Source organism: Choristoneura fumiferana, chromosome 11 (assembly GCF_025370935.1).
Source record: "Choristoneura fumiferana chromosome 11, NRCan_CFum_1, whole genome shotgun sequence".
NCBI classification, from domain to species: Eukaryota; Metazoa; Arthropoda; class Insecta; order Lepidoptera; family Tortricidae; genus Choristoneura; species Choristoneura fumiferana.
Window position 1 is genome coordinate 9559557 of NC_133482.1, and position 24842 is coordinate 9584398.

The window sequence follows — 24842 nt, forward strand, 5'->3', positions numbered from 1 at the left end:
TCCTAATGGTTTACGTGTGCCAAGTTAGTATAAAATAAATTTAGGAAGTGAAGCTAAACAACAGCTAGTAAAATATAATTATTATTTGTGCATAGCAGATGTATTTTTAGGAACAACGTTCAGTAGAGGGATAATAAGGTTGGACTCAGTCGTGTCGTGCATATAACGTACACACTGAAAATGGTCGCTTGACACCTGCCGTCCAACATACCTACCATCCATACTCCGATGAAGAATATATCGCAATAGCCTAGACGTAACACGTGTTCCTTTGCTGAGTGGGTTCATAGCGACGCCTTCGCATAATGGAGTAGCCGAGGCCTAAGTTCAGTAACCCGATTAGCACGGACACGTTGAAACGAAAAGCACCGGACTAGCGCCGTACGGTCACCTATGATAAAGGTATAGTAGGAATTATTTGAAGTGTCCCGATCTCGTTAACAGCCAACCTTTCGAACAAAACCATTGTATTATATTGTGCCCTCAACCGCATAGTACTCAGTGAACGGAAATATAAAATAAAATAATTCATTGAAATAACAACTTTATTGTCTAGGGCAGAAAGTGCATTTTATATTTATTTACTATTTCATTTCAAACTGAGGATTATGCACTTGAGGACATAATAGAATACAATTGCTTTTTTCGAAAGGTTGGCTCTTTACGAGATTGGGGACAGCTCAAATAATTCCTACTATACACTAGGTGTTCTAAGAGGCTGAAAATCGGATGAGGGGTTTCTGTGACAGACTAGTTGGAACTAGTATCGTAAAGCTGAGTTTAAACTTGCAAGACAAATCGTGCAAGTTGCTTACATTGTGAGGCCGTAAAACCAACAAGTTTGTAGTGGTCAGTCGAGCGCCGTAATGTAATGCAACTTGCACGATTTTTCTTGCAAGTCTAAACTCGGCTAACCCCTCGTATGCTTCGACGCGTATCCGTGGCAGTTCATGAACTGCGCAAGCACGGATACGTTCCAAATCGACTACGCTGAATTTACAACTTTAGAAAGAAAAATTCAAAATACTACAATACGAAGCGGGTAACCTCTACTACAGTAAAGTTGCCGCACCGAGGTGTCAAATTTTGGGACGGCTCCCGCATACGAGGGGTTAAGGTCCAGTTGACAATCTTGACATGTATGTTATTGGTAATGCCACGAGAGTTGACGTGAATGATTATGATTACACACACAGCTACAAAAATAATGAAATAAATGAGTAAATGTCAAAATTCTGCTGTCACTAGTTATAGGTACCTAAGTACGTTTGGTTTAATTACTAAAATGTGCCAATCACACACAAGCAAGACTGTTACTTCAAACGGACCTCATGATACTTATGCCATCTGGCTATATTTCGCTTGTCAAGAAACCTTTATTAGTGCTATTACTAAACAAGTATTTTTTTCTACATAATCAACATGGTGTATGTACTGTAACAATTAAGACTTTTTTTATTGTTCTGTTAATGAGTGTATTTTAAAGCAAAGTGTGAAACAGGTATTAGAAGTTTATATTTGCTGTATAAAATGTATGATTCCATAAAATGAAGTTTTTTAGCAAAAAGAAAGTTAAAAATATTGCCCAAGTACGGTTTATTTCTTTTGAAGTAACACAATGGAAAAAAGAAAAGCTGAGTGACAAAGGCTAAATGGCTAAACTCCACGTCTAAAATTAAATAGTGAATTGTGCATTATACACGTCATTAAAATACAGCAATAAATATCGCATTAATATTTAAAAAGCAATGTTTGAATTAAGTATCCCTGCCCGTCAGTTTATTAATGTGATAGACGGTAATAAAGTGGGGCTTGGGCGGGCTTAAACGCAAATGGAGCAGCGAATTCTGTTAATTAATAAAGATTTTGTGCCCATTAGGTGGATATTACAATATAAACACGCAGGAAGATGCCATCGGCGCTGTATGATTGCTCCTGACGACTGGTTAGAAAATAGGAAGTATCTAGATTCCTAGACGGTTAGGTTAGGTCGATGAACGGACATTGGGTGCTAACCTCATCTTAACTAATAATATTAGAGGTATATGGACGAAAAAAAACCGGGTGTAGTCTACATAAAGGGAGAGAAAAAAAAGTTTTAAGTAAGTAAGAAGAGCTAAAGAGCTTTTTGAAAATGATGGTTGATGTGAATATGTTCATATAAATGCGAATGTGACTATACGTTTCTTTATTTGTTACGCTTTAATGCTTAAATAAGTATATGAAATATTTGTATGTCATAGTGTAGTTATTCTTCATTTATTTTTTTAATTCATAAATTAAATTATTTGTTATGACATTAGACAATATTTGAAAATTTGATATACTTTTTCGACATTTGATTGGCACGCTGCAGACGTAGATTTTTAGGGTTCCGTAGCCAAAATGACAAAAACGAAATCCTTATAGTTTCGCCATGTCTGTCTGTCTGTCTGTCCGTCCGCGGCTTTGCTCAGGGACTATCAATGCTAGAAAGCTGTAACTTTGCACAAATATATATGTAAGCTATGCCGAAAAAACGGTATAACAAAAAATTTAAAAAAAATGTTTTTAGAGTACCTTCCATAGACGTAAAGTGGGAGTGATTTTTTTTTCTCATCCAGTTGTAGTGTGGGGTATCGTTGGATAGGTTTTTTTTAAAACAATTAGGGGGTTGCGAAAACGATTTTTTGATTCAGTGATTTGTTTGCAAAATATTCCACTTTAAAGTGCAAATTTTCATAAAACTCTAGCGTCCATCTAAAATCTAAGCCGGTGGGTAGAAAAATTTGAAAAAATTCAGGATGGTAGTAAGTATATCAAACTTACAAGGACCATCCATTGATTAGCGTTAACCGACTGTTAAATGTGATGCCGTCTCCGTCTATTCGAACAAAACAAATAGAGACGGCGTCACACCTAACCGCCAGTTAACACTAATCAATGGATGGTGAAACAGCCCCTAAGAGTAAATAGCAGCCTAAGGTATAAAATGTACCTAAACTTGGAATATTCCGTACAAAATACGAAATTCTTAGAAAAATATTATTTATTTTTTTCGTAATGGCTACGGAACCCTATTTTGGGCATGTCCGACACGCTCTTGGCCGGTTTTTTTGTATTGCTTGTAATACATAAATGAAATATTTATACGCCTTGCTATGGTACGAGTATAATAAGTAAAATGAAATGCTGACTGAAATATAACACTTATTTGTAGACCCTTGTTTATGCAAATAAATATATTGATTGATTGATGACATTTGATATGGAGATAGTTAGATTAGGTAGGAAATATAGTAGGAGAAGGATATAGCATAGTTTTTATCCCAGAGGATTCTATAGCACCTTATTATCAAAGAATGTAAACATCTGCCAAATTTAAAATCTGTAGCTTCAGTGGTGCAGGCTGTGCATTGTCTGTCAATCAATCTATCGGCAACGTCACTCTTTTATATGTATGTAGTAGGTAAAGATTTTCATTATTTAAGCACCTATTTTAAGCTAAAGAGTTACTAAAAATTAAATGTATACAGGTGGCGCTTTAAAATGTAGAGAACGGTTTTCATTAGACAGGGCATTTGCATGTTATTCATTAGCTGGCAACGGAACTCTGCACGGCAAAGCTGAGAGATTTTAAACATCATAATTCGTCGCCTTTTCTGTTAACTGTCGTATCTAACAATGCATCTCCATGTTAAGTAGTTACGACAACGAGGGTTTCTGTGGCGCTAGTTGACGCTGATATCGTCTTTGTCAAGTTTGATATTTATGCGCCTTTCTGATCGGTTAAATAACTGAATGACCTAATCGCAAGCAAGACTGTAACATGAAGCAGACCTCACGATACCAACGCGATCCAATGATATTTCATCAGTCAAGAAACCCCTATTACCAAGGAGAGGGGCGAATAGAGAATATAAAGCATTTTTTCTATTTCTCCAAATTTATCTTTATTGTTTGACAAACCGAGTTTTGAAAGAATTTATTAGGTGTCTTAAAAACTAACGAAGGTATGGACGGTGTGGACGGTTCAAATTGACAATTAGACAGAGAGTCTGGTCATGAACTATGACGTCATATACTACGATGAACGTAGAAAGCCCATACTAAGTTTCATTTTGGTTTAAAGAGATAAAAATGCAAACTTAATTCGTTCACAAAACTTGATTATTTTTCAACAGATATAAATTTATCGACATCCGTTTTATTTTCCAGTTTTGTATTACGTTAAATTGTTTATGAGAAAATTTGTATTCTATGCATATTCCGGGCATATTCCCCATTGTAACCGAACGACGTACCACTTTATGTAAAGTTACTCGCGACATTACCTATTGTGATACGAGTAGGCCGTCATATCACGGCAACGACTCTGCGATGACGTTACGGACTACTAGTATCGTAGTGTTGTACAATGCATCACGGTCGTAGGTTACACACTTTATAATGTCGCTTATAGTGAGTGACATGGCATTTAGCTTTTGTCTCTTCGCATCAAATTTAATTTTATGTAACCTAAAAATAAACAGTACTAAACTATGCAGGAACTTTGCAAGCGACTTTACAATGATATATTAGAGCGGGTAATTTATTTCACTGGCTATTTATACAAAACAAAAGTTTTAAAGCTCACAAAGTCCGGTCCTTAGGTATGTTTTATTAATGAGATCCCTTTTTATGGTATTTGTTTCAGTTTTATTACTTTGAAAGTGATTTGTTTGCTACCAAGCCCTGTGGCGAGCCTATGCTAAAGCGGCAGCTACTTATTTATGTTACTTAGCTTGTTTTAATTATTTTTTGTATGAAATTACCTAATAAAGTTTCCTAAGTGACATTGTAAGAGCGGTCGAAAGTGGAGTATGAATCACCCCCGCAGCGTTACTCATGGAACTGTCATCGCTCTCGCCTGGTGAGCGCAACCTGTGGAGTGAATTTTTGCATTTATTTACATGACTCGCCGCGTTTGTACTCGGGCTTTATTCATTCATTGCGCCTTCATTCGGAGCAGATTAACTTCTTTTGTGAAACAATCCGCATTTATTGGGAACTATTTTTTTTAAATAAGTTCGATGTGGTATGTAGTTGATATATGTAATTATAGCTATGGCAAAAAATATACAGTAGTAAGGTACGGAATATGGCTGAAATAATCGAAAAAAAAAACAATTTTCAGAGTCACCATTACATTTAATAAAGTAGGTCTTGTCAGTACCTAATTGATAATTTCTTCGACCAATGGCTTGTGAAATTGTAGAACAGCAATGCTCCGCTTATATTGAGCCTCAAGTCGTAATAAGCATTTAGATCTGAGACGGTATTCAAATTATAAAAAAATATTTCAACCTAAAATCTATTAACTTTTTGGACGATGAAATCAAATCGTCGCAAATTCGATTTACTTAGTAACTGTGGGCGGGAAATGTATCCGTCGTAGAACAAGGGAACTTCAAAGCCGGTTTGCAAGAAAAAACAATTCCCGTTTAAACTGCTCCCTTATAAAAACTGCGAGAGAACAGTGGGTTAAGAAAATTATTTATTTAAAGGGTTTTGACGGAATGAGTAAGGCTTTGATTGCGTCTGCCGACGTATCTGCATCACAAAGGCTACTCTTTTTAATTAGGTGACTATTCTAAAGTCGCCTTCGCATACAAATGAAGAAGATTAGCACGGTCTCGCGAACAGTTCACTTTCCATTTTTCCTTTGACGGAGATTTGAAGGTTCTGCTTTATTTTGGAACTTAATTGAACGAACTGAAGAGAATGGCTCTTACTTTTGAGTTTAGCACCCTGAGACCATAATCAAAACTTTTATGGTGCTTCCCACTCATTACGCGATCTCTAATCTTCGCTTAGAAATTGTATAGATAATAAACATAATCCTCTGTTTTGTGTTTGAAATTTGAAAAAAAAATGAAAACTATCTTTTGAAGATGATGTCAGAAAATTTATTGCAGTACTAGATAACAGGAGATTCTATGTTTTACAAAAAGTCTATGTAACACGTATGCCTACACTAGGGTTGTTAGAGAGTTCTGTGTTACAGGCTTAGAGATATAAATAACTTAGCTAGGCGCAAAGCTAAGTTACTACAATAAACCGTCCAAATCTACTACAGTTAAATATAGGTACATTTTACTCAACCACACCGCAGACGAGCTTATGGACACAGGAGCAGCAAAAAAGACAGAGCAATGACTTGATCCTATAATGATCAACTTTCACAATAGCGGCTCAAGTTGTATGTCTGCCAGCATGGCGGGGATAATTGAAAAGTTCGTCTAGTCTGAACTGCTCCTGCTCAACTGCTGCATTTTTAAAACAAAAGTTACACTTGAAACAAAACTGTCTACGTTGTTAAACGAACGAAACCCCAGACCCGAGCGTTCGACACAACAGAACGAATTCGAAAATAAACTTTATTAGTCAATTGAAAAAATTACCTAAGTGGTATTTTATCCGTAGAATTTTGTCCGCAAAACAACGTCGAAAGTATAAATATACTTCTCTGTCCCCAACGTCTCCGAAAAACTTCACCGCCATAACGTCTGATCTCGACGAAAATAAAATTTACTACGTGGCTAAAACGGATGTGTTCTGTTGCTCTTGGAAAAACTTAAAAAGATTACAAAGTTTCTCGTGGCGGCGGGACTCTGGCTTGGCACCGCGTTATTGTTTATATCACGTATACTTACACACAATACCACATGTAACTGCTAAAACTGCGTATAACACTGGAGTCTGCCTTAACTACATAAAGTTGAGATTATTCTAAGGATGTAAGACTTTTACTACTACACCTCCCAGACAGTTCAAATAACTAGAACTGAATGGTTATTATATGAATCATAACGTCAAAGATCCAGGATCATCTATTATCCAGTGGAGTTGTAATCAAGGTTGGGTTGTGATGTAGCTGCACATCAGAACGATTATTTTAAAATCAATCTTATCAAAGTAAACTGTTCACGCCAACGTTCTTGTATACTTACTTCTAGGTATAAGTAAGCGATAAAACTTATTTTCATGTTTCTCCTGTCGCAGCGTGGTGAAAATAAAACCCGATGTGACTATATCCAGCTCGTTAAATCTAATACTTTGTAACCCTTACTAATATCTCCTGATTTAATTCTGGATAGGGAAGCAGTATTAACGTCGCCCGCGGGACCTCGCTGGCGCAGTCAACAGTGGTCCTACGTGGAGTTATATTAATGGGAGTTTAAGAGGATCTTGTATCTACGTAAATAAAATAAATATAACAAACGTTAAGCCCTTAGGTTTCTTTTATTTTATAGAAGCTACAAGCAAACGTATGCATTTTATATTGAATCTTATTAAAATAAGAGAAATTAAATTAATTAAAGAAGAATGTCAATTAAATAATAGCGTTGTTTGTTGAAAGCTAATTTCATATAAAAAATGACAAAATAAATATAGAACACTTCATTTGTCTTTTTCAAAATTTGCCTAGTTCTTAAAAGTATTTTTGTAAGATATGGGAAAACGAACAGCCACTTAATAGAAAAAGCACTCACTGCCTACCATCTATAGCCATAACTTATGTGGAATTACGGGTACACGGCTTTGTGAAAAAGTATAGGCTCGTTATTGAATATACTTAAGTACTTCGTCGAAAATACAAACTGAGACATGGATGCACAGAAAACCCAGAAAAAGAGACCAGCGCTGGACATCGAACCCAGGCCCTCAGCATTCCGTGCTGCGTGCCATACCCCTACACTACCACTGGACAAGAGTACAGACACGAATTTCTCCTATGCACACATATCTCAGGCAGGTTGCTTATTTCTACTACGCGCTACTTAAGCAGCAGCACTAGCGACATCTATGTTTCGCTCTCATCGAGAAACGTTACATTCTTCATTCATCCATTCATTCATTCATTTTGTGCATCCAGGTCTCAGCTTGTAAAGTAACAAATTTGGAGTTGAAATAAAAAATACAAAAAGACTCCAAATAACCAATCATATACTAACTTCATCTATCGCTATTCCGCGGGAACTATGCAATTTTCCGGGAAAAAAACTATCCTATGTCCTTCCCCGATACTCAAATAATCTGTATCCGAATTTCATTTAAATTGTTTCAGCGGTTTAGGCGTGATAAGGTAACAAACAAACAGACTTACAAACTTTCGCATTTATAATATTAGTGGGATTTGTTAAAATCTAACTAATAGTATCAACAAACTTACCAAAACAGATTAGGTCGATTCGATACATCGCAGATCGCAGTATTTACAATAACATCCATTAAATACATGTTCAAAACAATGAAGTTGACGTTAGCGTGTTATTTTGGTCGGGCAGGGCTTATCCTGCGGATACCCTCACTAACAAGGGTTCCGTAAGACGGGTTCAAAGATGACACCCACGTCATGCCCTCGGAGGCTGCCGGGACCTGGCACAGCACAGGCTAGTAAAATCAGACATCTCATTTCGATTCAGAACATAGGTTCTCAACGTGAGATATATATAACATCCCCTTACGCTGTAAGAAAATTAGGAAGGTTCCTAAGTAAATATAAAGGGGAGCTTTAATAAAATGGAGGGTGGTGGGAAACTTAAGCTCCAAAACCCATGACATGATATAATATTTCTTTGTTTGTAGGTATGTTAGGGTGAATGTTTAAAACATCAGCATGACAGCAAACAATTATATCGGTTTTTTTAATGGCTTTCACCCTTGGTGTTTTAATATGAGAAGCAAACTGCAATTGCTTCAACTTAATGTTGTAGTACTGTACAAATTAGATAAAAATTTTAACAGAGGAGAATTTAACAGAGAAAAGTGTCAAAGTTAGTTCGCGTAACATTCTTAGGCAACGTATCATAAATACAGGAATAATCACCGCCACCTATGTAGACCTACAGAACCATGCTCCATTCACAAAAAAAAAATAGGGATTGGCGTCTTTTAAAAAATACTGAGCCAATTGAAAATAATAGCACGATTTCTTATTTTACCTCTTACGAATAGTGATTCAAAACTAATGAAGAATATTGTGAACTGCTGATGGTTATTATGTTGTTGACTTGTTTTACGACCGTCCTCCGACGGCGTCTTAGCTCAGGTTGCAGCTTGTTTGTCGGGAATAATTAACAGTTTTGCATGAATTATAGGTCGATACGCAAATACAGGTATGTAGCTTTACTTCCTAGGTACGAGGTGTGAAGGTGTGTTGTGAATAGCGCCGCGGTTGGAAAAACAAAACTTAGTGGGTGGGTTAGGTTAGGTTAGTTGTAAGTCTGAAACTTTTTTGTAGGTGTGTTTTTCTTTCATGTGAGCTACTGAAAAGGCGTGTTTTGCTGTAATTAAAACCATTAGTTCGACGGTAAAATCAAATCCAATATACATTTTAATAAAACTTAATAATTATTTAATCTACATTTATACAAACATACACAATGTTCTTAAAAACTACGAAACAGAAAATAATGTAGCACAGATACAAAGCTACACTATTTTAAATAAGCATACTTTACTTTGTATCCTGGGAAAGTGCAAAGTTCCCGCGGGGTGCTACAGATAAACACGAGCTTTATTTAATGTCACCATTTTACTTGACAATAATGATGAAAAAAAAAACATACGTTGTGATTTTTTTCATGCATGTACCTACATAACGGCACATAACTTATTCACAGGAGATGTTTTGAATCCACAGCTCACCCTAATACTGTAATGGATTAGTTATGGAGACAAACACGACTGCAACTAAAGTTTCCCCCTCGCGGAATATATAGCCAGGTGAGCGGAAGCGCACACATCGATAGTAATATCAAATGAAATATAAATAAATTGCCTTCTCCGGGAATTGTCCCGGAGACGACGTTTATTGGTTTGTTTGCGTTGAAACTTGGCGCCCTGTCAGCTACCTGCCCGCAGCTACGCGATCTCACTTAATAAAGGTTATCATTGTTTTTCAATCATACAAACCACTGCGAACAACATCAGTTACCTACTGCTTAGAGATATATTCTTAAACTGATTAAATATTTATCTTTTTTTACCACTGAAATTGTAATGAAAGGAAACGTCGTAACGCTTCCCAGAGAAGCAGAAAGAAGATTAAAGTTCAACGTAGTCCGTCAGATTCAGTTATTTTGAGGAACTGTTCCTTTTCCCTCCTTTCTTGTCTTTAATAAACTTTTTTATTTTCCATTCCCTAGAATGAAAAAATAATATTCCTTTGTTATTGTTCCCAATGTAGGTACACAATTCGGTGGCTGGCGCCGTCATATTTCAAGAAATCGTGAGGAGCAACATGGAATAGCAATAATTTCCCCGCAATTTAACAAAGGAACACAAACAAATTCATACTTATTTCCGCAAAAATAAACATCTGTGTTCATGTATAATTAACTTTTGGCGGTAGACGGAAACCCCGAATCCATTGAACGGAATAAAGAAGTTATATAAAATGGGGTTTCCTTAGGGGAGCGAGGTGAGTGAGGCGTCCAGAAAGTTCGGCAGGTTGTGCGATAAACGTGAATTTATGTGAGCGCCGCTGCCCGCCTCCCGCCGCCTCGTCGCGAACAACATGCGCTAAAAGCAGCTCGCTCCGCATTAGGTCGCTGCCGCACTCTTAGAACAAGACTACCTACGTCGCCCTTATCTATCGTCAAGAAATATTGCTGCAGACTTACCTACTCTAATAGAAACACTTATATATCTTAACTAAAGAACTTGCGATTAGTTAGCTTTCACAAAATCATTGACAATATAACGATCCTTATTAAAAGCCAGTCCCGAAACAGTAACCACCATCAGGGGCCGCTTGAGATCAGCTAGACCGTATAATTCATAACGTTCAAATCATCAATCACTGAGTTGACTCAATATCTAAACAACTTTGTTTGTTCCAAGTTTGACTCAGTTCACGACTGTAAAAACAAAAGCAAGTTAAAATAACAAGATTCACGTTCCAACAGGAAACGGTACCGGTATCAATTGATCACAAAGTTGCAACGACACAGGCTGCAAACAGTAAAACCTTCGCGGTGAATTCTGTGTACCGTGAAATACTTTGTGTGGCGAGCCAGCCATTTGTTCTGTGTCGACTCACTAGCCTACACCACGCATAGTAATCAACAAAGCCAACCGACACTCGGCAATCACTGCAAATGCTCGCGGAATTGAATCTTCTGTCTATTTTATATAGTTTTAGTGCCTTTGGGTGATTATGTTACTCAATATACGTTAGGTATGCTTTGCGTTCAGAGGCATTCTCGACGTAGGTTACCGTTACAGCTAATAATATACCCGATTTAACCACATTTCACTACATACTTCTTAGACGTTAACCTAGCCGATACCTAGGTTTAAATAGCCAACAATCTACGGGTAATTAAGGACATTAAGCGAATTATTATTCTTTTTTAGGGTTCCGGAGCCAAAATGGCAAAAACGGAACCCTTATAGTTTCGCCATGTCTGTCTGTCTGTCCGTCCGCGGCTTTGCTCAGGGACTATCAGTGCTAGAAAGCTGTAATTTTGCACGAATATATATGTAAACTATGCCGACAAAATGGTACAATAAAAAATTGAAAAAAAAAATTTAGAGTAAAGTGGGGATGATTTTTTTTTCTCATACAACCTTGTAGTGTGGGGTATCGTTGGATAGGTCTTTTAAAACCATTAGGGGTTTGCTAAGACGATTTTTCGATTCAGTGATCTGTTTGCAAAATATTCAACTTTAAAGTGCAAATTTTCGTTAAAATCTTAGAAAAATATTACTTATTTTTTGTAATGGCTACGGAACCCTATTTCGGGCGTGTCCGACACGCTCTTGGCTGGTTTTTATTAATTATGGAAGTTAAATCCACTTGCCATAAAATATGTAAAATATTAGAGCATGCCGAGGTTAACAACTCACAGCAACTTGAGTCTCTCTCTCTGATAACATTTAGCACAAAGAATTTACCTAAGCCTTGAAACAGTATACAAAGACAGTACGCTCAAATGACTTAATAAATGAAATTGAACGTTCCTTTGATAGGATTTTCGTGTAATATATACAGTAAATGCATAATTCAAAGATAAATGTAAATGTTTGTGCTAGGTGGCGTGATTCGAGCGAGCGATCCGACGCTACATGAGACGAACTTGTTGTTTTATGTATGAGGCCTTTTCAATTCATTTGGGCAATACTCTTGTACCTTTGTCCTTTCCGGGTCAGTTATTTATTGCCAGTCATTTGCACTAAATCAGCTGAAGGTACATACATTATGTACAAGCGATACTCATTTTAGACTGTCCATCGCGTCTTATTGTCTCATTTCTGCCGATATCATCATTTTAATGAATTCTCTCAAAGGCGCTGTAGAAGTATAATTTTGATAAATAGCGTATTCAAAAAATAGCTGTACCTACCTGAAAACGTACGATTTAAACAGATAAGTTGAAATATAGTCGTAAATTGTTGAGTAGATACTCCAATAAGTTATCCGCCCACATAAAGGATTTTATATAAATATATGGAACGTGTATACGCAAGGTAAGGATTCCCTTCCTCGCCAATTTATTTCAATTTAAACTAAGCCGCTTGTCGATATGCTTGCTCGCGATAGGTATCTTCCGGATCTCCCGGAAAAAACCACAAATGATGCAATAAATATGTCGTGGTATTACCGTACGCCTGCTGTAAATGGATATATACTATTATATTTATATACAAATGTTATTGAGGAAAAACGTGAATACGAAATATACGTTTGCAAAAATTTAAATTACAATTATTTTATTCTACCCATTTGTTAAAACCGCTCAAAATATTAGTTACTACGTTAAGAACTATTTTTATGGCAAAATAAATCAGTTAGTCACATAAAATTACTGCTTTGTAACATAGTTTCGTCAGTAATGAAATACAGAGGTCAAATTATAATTTTACTTTACACTTTGTCCATTTAGACGACGTTGAGACAGTAAGTATAATTTATTTAGTTTTACTAAATATAATCAAATCAGCAGTTTTCTCGACGCTTATAAAAAAACAGAACAAGAGTTGCTCTTACTCGTAAGTTTTGTCACTGGCAAGTTGTGCTTTATTATGAAAACGAAGTTATGCAAAGCAAGACAAGTAGGGGCTTCTTCTCAAGATGACAAAGTATACTTCTTATCGAATCGTTATACTCGTAACAGAATGGTTACTGTCATCATTGCAGACTAACGAAAATTTGTAATTTAGGTAATTTCCGATTTGCATGTGATACCTATGAGTAATAGAATCGAATGTTGTATTTATGTTTTTAAGGTTTCGCACCTCAGTCGGCAAAAAGGGAACCGTTATACGATCACATGGTTGACCATTCGTCCGTCTGTCCAAGACTCTTTTTCTTACAAACGCGTAAAGTTGAAAAGTATCAAGTTGAAAAGTCTGCTGCCGCCTAAAAAAACAACCTTCTAAATCAACGCAATCAAAAAATACAATTATTAAAAAAGGTGTTTCCATAAAATTTTCGGGCAATCAAAACCACTATGGTACTTTTAAGTTATCCTAGAAACTTGATAATTTGATTTGAATGTAACTTAAAGCACAACCAATAAAAATGGTTTTTTTTTATCAAATATTAACCAGCTGATAAGGCTCAAGACCGTATCTCACTTGAGCATTCATGTTGCATGTGGTTACGCAATTTGTACACTTGCTGTACATACCTAACTACCTACTTACACAACCGGGCAGTGTCGAAGAGAGCCAGGCCCTATACCACGAAGTGCAAAACTCGAACTTCGTATGTTGCCGTCCCGCTGACGCTTATGTCATTTAATACGCGAGTGAAAGGGACGGTGCGATACGAACTTCGATTTGCGAGTTTCGTAGTAGCCCTGCTGCTCTTAGACAGCAGTTTTCCTTCGATAATGGGTATTTGCACATGACAGCAGGTCGACGAGTGACGCGGCGCCGCCAATGCGGGTGTGCTGTTGACAGTCGCACTTCTTATTCGCGGATCCCGCCACTCTCGCCTCAATACGAGCTCCGCAAACATACGCTAAGTCCTTCGATCGAACGTAAGAGCAAATTTATGCCGTATGTTCGGAAGAATTTGCGCGATATAATAAATCGAGAGCGCGAGGTGTTATGCAATGACTCATAAACCATTGACGGGAGTTGGGTATTGAACTTTGTTCTTATGGGATAAGTTAGGAAAGATACTTATTGGCAAATGAGATACCGTCGGTATGTTGATAGGATTTCTCTTACCTACTGGGTACCTAACGTCAAGTTCAGAAGTATCAGAAGATGCTTATGAATAAAAGAAATAAAATATTAATATTCTGTACTTTTTTTTGTTAAAGGGCCCGTTACACCATAATTGATAAATTTTATGTTCCGGATAAATGCAATGCCATCTCTGTTTATTCAGACAAAATAAACAGAGACGGCATCACTTTGCAAATATCTGAAACATAAAATTTATTAATGAGTGAAGAAACAGGCCCTAAATAAAGAATGCATAACTTTATTGCACGTTTTATATCATGAATACTTACCACAAATAACATAAAAAATAGAAAATACATTGTTATATACGACATAAAGTCATGAAACGGTTACCTTCACATTTGAATTTGAGACAACTGTTCGTTATATACAGAAATCATTGACGGTTTACGAAGATTATAAGATAAATTGAACCTAACCTCTTGTGGGTAGCCCATGTAAAAAAGATTTTATGAAATGCATTCACTTTCAAATAATGAACAATTAAATGACTATTCCACGGAACATTATACATAGGATGATAAATATTTGGCGATACGAAAGCCATTCCTCGTCGTCATGGAAATAAACATGAATTCGTCTCCGAACGTATCTAAAAATCGCACCGTGGAAAACCAACCGAGGTTGTAGGTCTGTCCTCGCGCAAAGTCGAAGGAAATAAAAATATTGTGTGTAGTACATCGGCAAACAGGCAATCAGTAGCATTTGCGAGCTAGCGTTAAGCAAACACTCGGGCCCGGAGTGCTTGTCAAAGACTGCTTCAATTCTTTTTTTACACACTTTATAACAGATAATAACATAAAATTGATTTTTCCTTAAGACCGGGGAAATCTTCGATGTTTTTTTAACGGAGGGCAGCACTCTATGGCAGCACTGCTGATTAATTGCATTTGCTTGATTTATGTAGTGTTGTTTTTAACTAATGAAGCAACAGTGTTGTGTAAAATTTCTTAGCAGAAGCAGTGCCAACTATTATTAACTTGAATGTGAAAGAGTGTACTTAGTAAGAGTTGCCGATTCAGGTGATTTTGAACGCACACATTTTGACTTAGCATGTCGAAGTTGTTACCACGCAAGCAATAACTATTAAAAATTTACACATGAGTAGGTATATAATATGTAGAAATATGGTACTTTAAATGTAGTTAGCTCAAATATTTCCGTTTCTATTATTGTATGTATTTGAACTGACATCCAATTATTGATAAAGAAAAAAACAAATATGAATTGTGTACTTCACCAAAACGCGCGAAGCGGGAAACAAACAAATGATGTTTTTGCTTTAGCCATTTTCCGGCGATTTCCACATCTGGTAAAAATAGGCAACTCTCAAAAATAAGTGAATATTATTATGGTCAATTTAACCCATTTTCAGGATTCAAACGCCACATTTCATCTCGTCACCAGCCTCAAAGTAGGTAAAAAGCGAAAGACCTCAATACCGGCGGACAACAGACAACAACAAACACTAAAATACACAATAACTTGTCAGTTAAACTATCACAAAATATTGGAAATTAAACCTTTTTTTTCTTTTGTCAATTTAGAAAAAAAAATACAAGTATCCCGTTAAAGTTCCGTGTGACGTCACCTTTACCTTAGACCTGACATCAAGGTTCCCAATCCCTAACTTTGATGCGTTTTATTTTATTAAATTAAGTTAGTACATTTGTATTTTTAACCGACTTCAAAAAAGGAAGTTATCAATTCGGTTGTTTTTTTTAAGTTTGTTACCTCAGAACTCCTTCATTTATGAACCGATATTTTTTTTTTGCGTTCTTCTAGGAATGCTTTCAATTAGGTCCCATAAGCACCAAATCAGGATCTGCTGATTGGATCCTAAGGAAAACGAGGGAACTCTTCAAATGTTGTAGGAACACCTATGGTAATTTTGATATATTTAGTAGTAACTCGTGCCTGCCTTTGCTTTTCAAAATCATCATTTGGTGAAGTGGAACTGATGATGAAGACCACAGTGGACCATCGGAGTTACTACTCAATGACAAGTATTTCACGGGCTGAATTTCAATTACTTTAACACAATTGCTAAGCAATGTATGCTCCTCGTAATCCATATGGTGAAATGCAATGGGTGGTGAAGCACCAGGACTCCTCAATAATGAAAGTCTCTGCATCGGAAAAAGCAATCTATTGTAAAAGGTGACAAGCAGTTGACATTAAACTATTGTATCTTAGGTTAGTTACACTAAAAAGCGTGAAAAAAAAATTATAACAAAAAATTTAACCGACTTACAATAAACCATGAAAATCTGACCGACTTCAGACTGGTAGAAAATTATTTTCATGGTTTTTTGTAGTCGGTTTCAATTTTCTGTTATACTAATAACATCTTGTAAAAAATATTTTCAGCGTCACCAATGTCTTTCTTTGTAAGATACTTACATCGCACAATTTTTCGATTGAGGCATTCGTTAAATAAAAGTTAAAAAGCTAATTTTTGTTAGAATCAAGTGTCTCTCAGTTAAACGCGTGGCCGGACATGCTCTGGGCCATTTTTTAGCACACGTACAATAATCTACCTACATATTTTTTTTTTAATAATTGATTAATTCGAAAAGGATAACCCGCCAAGCGAGCAAAACTCGCCGGCCATGCATCAAACAGCAATAACATATTTTTTTCAATTACGATGCACATCCATGAATCATGTACTAGCGCTCGCTAGCATTCGATGACCCAAATTGGAAATATTTGTGTAGACCTTGCGAAATTTTCACTTTGGCTTTGTAATTTTCACTTGTCAAATCTAATCTTCGGTTGATGACATTTTTGTTTCAACTACTATAATATACTGAAACGTCTTGAAAACTAACATTATAACTATAAAAAATCTACCAACACTTTTCTCCCACTTGCATTATCATATGCATTTACCTCAATTACAGTTTTATTGCCGCTATAATTAGCACCATTATTAATTACTCGCCCGTAGCTCCAGAAATCATCGCAAGGTGGTGCGCAACTCGCCACCACGCGCCGCTCGGGACGCGCGGGAATGCATGACAGCATATGAAAAGGTATATAAAAAGGTGCTCTGTGCATGACAGTTCGCTATAGCTCGCATGGCGACTCGTTGCCCTTTCGCCGCGAATATTTTCACCTCCGCCGTATGTGGCCCTCATTTCCTTAATTTTCATGTGCTGTTGTGTGTATCGATGCCTCTTATATATAACTAGCTTTTACCCACAGCTTCGCTCGCGTTAAATTTGGAGTAACATACATTTACTTTCTGCGATCCTTTTTTCGTGTTTTGATTAATTTTCGGAGGATTACATGGAAATACAAATACGGACAGATTTTCTTTTAGACAGATGGTGCAAATTTTGTAATACAAAAATCAACCTACATACGTAATTAATTATGATTCTTACCAGCTTTGAAACCCTGCTTCGCTGATTCAGGGTTGAAATTTTAGAAAACGTTAAAGTACTACGCATTTCTTTTGCCCGCGATTTCATACACCATATAGGATTATATCCCGAGAAATTGTAAAGTAGTGCACCCTAGTGCACCTCTGCATTACTTTAGGTCTATCTATGCCAAATTTCACATCGTAGCATGCTGAACGGTTGTGTTGCTCTGAAAATGAGCTCTGGTTGAGTTCGAAACGCGTCAGTGTAAAGTGGTGGTGGTGATAGATGGATTTGTGTGATTTGTGTGTTCTTACAGTGTGGAGGTGGAGGAACTGCATGAACACACATTGCATGGGCACAAAAGTAGCTATCATAAATGTCGCGGGTGGGCAAAGTAATTGTGTCAGCTCGTTGAACGTACATGTAAAATTTCGTATCTATGCTATCAGCCCTTGAGGAGTTCCGTCATCAGCAGACGACCCTGGCTGCAGCATCAGGCGGTGTATATAATATAAACGCATTGTCATTGAAATTTAACAATCATGTAAAATCTTTTGCGTGTGCCATTAACTTTTGAGGAGTTCCCTTCTACGGAGACGATCCTCGCCAGGATGAGCAGGATGTCACTGCTAAATAATTGTTACCAGATTTACATCAGTTTGCCAAATCTCCAGTCCCCAGTTTTATTGGATTAGCTTATGTGTTTTCTGATTCAGTTGGTATATTAAATTCTCTTTATTCGTTTTATCCCGTGGGATATTCGGAAAATCTTTGAAACAACCTATTACCTACTTGCATGCCAAATTTGAAGTTTCTAATAATTATAGTTACGGAAATAGGGTAATTTCAAAGTGAAAATATAAATACCATTTATTCCCTATCCCGTGGGAATTTCGAAAAATCCTTTCTTAGCGGATGCCTACGTCATAACATCTACCTGCATGCCAAATTTCAGCCCGATCCGTCCAGTGGTTTGGGCTGTGCGTTGATAGATCACTATGTCAGTCAGTCACCTTTGAGTTTTATATATTTAGATTGTGACTGTTGTGTAATGTTTTTATGAATAAACGTGTAACCAACCGTTATGTTACTTATTAAATACAGATAAGACTTTGGAACAAAAATTGGAACCAATTGCTTTTTCTAATATGGTCTTTCAATTAAAAAAATGGGTATTTCACCATACTTATATATGTACTCTGTGACCATACCTATCTATAAAACATGTCCAGAACAAGGATTTTAAATCGCATTCCTTTTAGTGCACGCGGAAGTGCAAATAAGAGGAAGCCAAGTTGACAACCATTGCGTTAGGTTTGGTAATAACATTGAGCACATTCAAGAAAACAAGGTCTATCAATACATAGAGACTTCACTCCGAGCCCGTCCGCGAAGCACGTTACGCTGGCTCGTCAATGACGTTATTCCATGCCTGTATACTAAAAGACAATGGCCTCAATTGTTCCCGTGGGAATTATGGATTTACGTATAGTTTTCCTCCCCAAGGAAATTATGAGTTTACTTAGTTTTAAAAAGTTAGTAGGTACGTCATTTCAGACTAAACAGGTTTCCAGTCAGCCAACGTTTAATTTACATGTTAAAAACATAGATATAACCTATTTTTACACAATAAAAATTTGCCACGCTTCATGAAACTTCGTTATTTTTATATTTTAAATTTATATCAAATTGTTTTGCAATAATTTTAGTAAATATTTTTTAGCATGTTGGAATAATTTGGCCGTAAGACCATTTGAACTCTAAACTAAACACGTTCTTAGTATTATCTATTCTATGGTGTACAACGTTATAATGGGCTTTGTATTGTATATTTTTCTTTGACCCCTAACTTCACTTATGATGTAAAACAAGAAGTTGCTCTGTTACACGGAAGTTTGAGCAGTCAGAAACTTAGAACTCTACTATTAATAGTTTCGTGGTCTTACGTATAATTATATTAGTTTGAAGTTTAGCAATGTAAAATCAAATTACAAAAGGGATATTGTCACCTACTTACAGTCTTATTGTCGTATTCACGATTTGTTTCTGGAAAACAGTATAAAAAACATAGAACGCTATCGCAAATTAGTCTGAAAATATTAACTTAGACGTAATTAACAGAATCAAAGTAATAGAAAGCCGTCCGTTATAGCACGTAGGAGCAACAAACATACGTACTCACAAATAATACGCAAGAACATGCAAGTTGAAGTGGAGGATGGGCCACGTAGCTCGAAGAATAGATAACCTTTTGGGAGAAAATCCTCGAGTGGCGACCACTAGATCAGGGATGCACAGACTGCGCCCCGCGGGCCACATATGTGCGGTCCGCCAGCGACCTAATAAACTCAGCGAAAACCTAACGAAATTATGATAATTACAGTTGTTTTTATTTGCTGCGGCTCGCCTTTAGCTTATAATCTGTCCGGGGCGCCCCTGGTCATAATAATTTTGTGCAACCCAGCACTAGATGGACTGACGAAGTCGTGAAAATTGCGAGCAAGTGGTGCGCATTCATACAGGAAGACTCTACATCTCCTGATCTCAGTTTCTATTCAAGAAAACACAGTACCCGTTCCTGTCGAGCGTTAATTAGAAAATCAACACCATGGGGCCATTTCCCAGTGCATTGTTCTTGACAAAGGGCCGCTGATAGCAATCTGCGGTGATTATCTTATCCTCCCAAATATTTGGCAGGCCATAAGCCCCGACGTTAACTTAATTACAGACTCTTACAGCTCTTCCTTTTTAATGTTTTCTTACGTAATTGTTTTTGTAATTAATAAAAGTGATCATTATTTTCAGTCTTGATTGGTAGAGGGTATTTCGTTTTGTTTTTCTTTAATACGAAATAAAGAGTAATTATACTCGTAGTACCTGACTACAAAGCTACTTAGTGCCTTGACAGGGGTCCCCAAACTGAGCGCCACGGCGCACCAGGGTATCACAGCGCTCCGTACCTCAGCATTGCTGAGCTGCCAGCCCTTTCGGCTAGCTTTAAGTTGACCTTAATTAAACATTAAGTTATATGTACCTGATGTATGCTACCTACAAGTTTGTTGATTAAACTTTTTCTTTCTTTCTTTCTTTCTTTCTTTCTCTCCTAGAAGCTTCTCGAGACAGTACGCTCAGGTCACGCTACGCAAATCGAGAGCTAACTGTATGTAGTCTCATGGTGTTAAAAAAAAGTAAAAAAACCCGGCCAAGAGCGTGTCAGACATGCCCAAAATAGGGTTCCGTAGCCATTACGATAAAATTAAGTAATATAAGTAATATTTTATACGGAATCTTCCAAGTTTAGGTATATTTTATACCTTAGGCTGCTATTTAAGAGTAAAACTACTAATAATTCTCAAGCAAACTTAGCCTTTATAATTTCCCTTGAAAATTTGATAAATTTACTACCGTTCTGAATGTTTTCAAATTTTTCCGCCCACCGGTTTAGATTTTAGAGGGACGCTCGATTTTAAAGAAAATTTGCACTTTAAAGTTGAATATTTCGCAATTATTTGAATCGAAAAATCGATATAGCAAACCCCTAATGGTTTTAAAAGACCTATCCAACGATACCCTATATATTTTTTACCCTATAGGGTTGGATGAGAAAAAAAAAGGTAAGGTACTGATTAGTAATATGATACAAGTGGAAAATATTTTGATTAAGAAAAAATAGGTGTTGCATGGAATTTGAGTCACAAGATGACTTGTATGGATCAAATCAATTTATTTATTTTCGTATTTTAATGTTTTTCCACTTGTATCGTATTAAGTGGTAATCAATAGCCTTAGAGAGGGTTAAATGTAAATGATAGTTCAGGATTTCTTAACACCATGTATTTCTTTTTGTAATAGCGTCGCAAAACAATTGCAACCCCGTTTTTGTCGAGCGTTGATTAGAAAATGGAGTCGCTCAATTAATAAGTTATGGTCGTGGATTCGAGCATGGGCTCTTGAGTTTTCGGAATTTATATGTCAAATTAGTTTGGAATTAATCTTGTTTATTACCCTTATTATTGTTTATTAAGTTTTACGATGAAGGTGATATCGTGAAGAAAACTACATAAATCTGTAAAGCAATTAATCCATGTGTGTAAAGCTTCCAATCCACACAGGGATCGCGTGGGATGCTGAAATGATATCGCAAACATTAAAACATAAAGATTGGGTGTCCCTGCCTTAAGGCATTGTCTGTTGTCTAACAAATATTTGTTTTCCTACATGTTTTTGTAAGCCAATGACCGTTGTAGAATACTCCAAATTTGCAAGAAGAATAAGTAAATAGGTACTTATTTAATAAATTCTATGGTACTTAGATCAGAGAATAAAAGAGTAGAGTAAGATCACCTGATAAACTTAACCGTTTCTTTTGTGTGTTTCATTAAATAAATAAAGTTCAAGAAAAATTATAAGAAATGTCGAGTTCTGTAGAACTCGATTTTCTTCAACTGTAGTTGACGCAATGCTTGCTATTCGTCCTTACTAATAATATAAATATGTAAGTTACTCTTTCTATCTGCTTGTCTATTACCTCTTCGATTTAGATGACATTCGATATGGATATTGTTGATAGTTTTTATCCCGAAAGATTGCATATTTCCCGCGGGATAACGATAAAGTAATTTTTCGTCGACGAAATCGCGGGCAAAATTCAATCAGTAGCAGAATAAAAAGTAAGTTTTTTCATCGAGACCAATTAATTTTAGATATCATTACGCTCAAATAATCTTTTTTGCTTTCAAAGGGTCTAGATTGGCCAATTAAAACTTTAAGCTTATTACTTTCAGCGCCCCGTTTTTGAATACGTTTAATTAATTCGCCAGTTACTTTGCCTCGGTTTCCTTCCACTCCTATCAGGTCTGGGAGTAATCAAAAATCACTTTTAGAGGGATTATATTCATTTTATAAATCCCTTCTAAGAAGATAAGTTTATTACTGAATGAGGATGTTTTTTTATTCGCATTCATTTTAAATTTGCTAGCTTATTGACCTTTTTAGCCTCACCGCTAAAACATTATAGTGATCTAAATGAATTCATAACCGGCTAAAATATAAGACAATCGTTCGTTCGTTTTTGTTAAAGTAAGTACTTGGCCAGTTTTTACTCAAAAATGCTTTCATAGTTCCTGACCACCAATCAACGACATCTACTGCGTGTCTAATGCAGCCCGTATACTGGCCTAGCGGTTATCTGCTACAAACGAGTATATTTCCTGCGATATCGGCCGGCCGGAGTTGATTTCCTACCCACCGCGGCCGGATATTGGCCGACCTGACCCGGCCCACATGCCATAATCTGTCCCGCTCCTCACGGCACGATGCATTATTACGTCAGTATTATCGATGAGCGAGCTTTTTTGCTTTTATGATAATACTAGCTGTTGCCCGCGACTCCGTCTGCGAAGAATACGTTTATCGCCCACCCATGGGAAGTATATGTACAATTTCCATTTCAAATCTCAAACTATCTGCATACCACATTTAATCACGACCGATTGAATACCTACTTTAGGCTTGAAAGTGTAAAAAACAAAGAAATATCTCTCTTTCACATTTATAATAAGTACTAGTGTTTTAAAAGCTTTTATTTAACTTGCAATGTTGGTTGGTTTGGGTAAAATGTTGCAAATTGTATTTGACCCACTTTGTACGTACCGAATTTCAAGTCAATCCGTTCACTACGAGTAAGAGGTGGGTAAAATACGATTTGCAAAAATTTGTAGTGTCGATGACAATAGGTACACGCACCATCAACAAAAAGTGCAGACAGTAAAAAAGCTAGTATTCAAAATCATTTACAAAAACTTATTATATGTAGGTATACGTATCCAATAATCTTAATTTTGCATAATGCACATTTAAACTAAATTTTCAGAATATACTATGACTATGTAATCCAGTAAAGCCGTTACCCGTGTGGTGTCGGGTTAGAACTACACCTCTCCATTTTTCCGTGGATGTCGTAAGAGGCGACTGAGGATATGTTAAGGTATATCGTAGGCGACAGGCTAGCAACCTGTCACTATTGTACCGTTTTTGTCAAACTTAAAACCTAAAATTGCTAAAAGTGGCTCCGAAGCGGTAACGTGACGTGTGCTCTGCCTAGCCCATTTGGGAATACAGGCGTGATGTTTGTGTGTGTGTGTGTGTGTGTGTGTGTGTGTGTGTGTGTGTGTGTGTGTGTATGTCCAGTAAATAACCAGACATGCCTACTGTCCCGTCGCGCCAGTATTCACAATTTGTAAATTAGACCGTTCAGTAACTTGTATTGGATACCGTGAGTGTGTTGAATATAAACAAGAAGTGCCTGAATTTAGTGGTCCAATTAATGTCGATCGTACACAATGATTCATTAAACATGCAAATTGTGTATAATCGCGTTCACTGGTGACGCGTACAAGGACGCGTATTAACGCCCGGGATATTATTAAAATATCTGTCGAGACGTCTTCGTATTTACCTTAAATTGAACTTCCGGAAACTGAAAACTACACACATCGAAAATTCTTCACTATCCCTAAACAAACTTGATGTTTTGAATTAGTAGTAATACATATTACTTATTCTGTGGTAATATGCCTATATTGAAATGTTCAAAACTGCCTAGGGATAAAAAATATCCTATAGGCTCTTTTGATTAGTTTTGAGTAGATTTGATTTTTCCTCTAAGTAGGCACTGAGAGGGATCTTATCATTAAATTTGGCTAGTGTTTATTTTTTAAGGTTAGAACCGTCATGCATAATGTTTTGCATGTAACCACCACAATTAAAGATGCGGCAAAAATCCACCTATCAGAACGTTCCTGGCAGCATGCTATCAATCTGAACTTTGATAAATCAATGGATAGGACACGTAGCTTATAGTACAAATCCGTTTCTTCTAAATTGGAAACGGTGGCAGGGATTTTTTCAACATGCCTATAACAGCGAGTGTACCTTACTTGCAAGGTCGGCAGTGACAATCCTAATGATGTCTGTGGGTAGCGGAAATCAAGTAAGGTATATGGCATCTTACATTATTTGTGATGGGTTTTCGATTGAAGTTTCGCTGACATTATTCTTTTTTTATTCTTTACTTATTATCAGGTTTCATTTCAGCCGTAGGACGTCCACTGTTGGACATAGTTCTCCCCCACAAACCTCCAGTTGCTTCGGTTGGCAGCGGCCTGCATCCACCGTGAACCTGCGGCTTTAACCAGGTCATCCGTCCATCTTGTTGGTGGACGTCCTACGCTGCGCTTG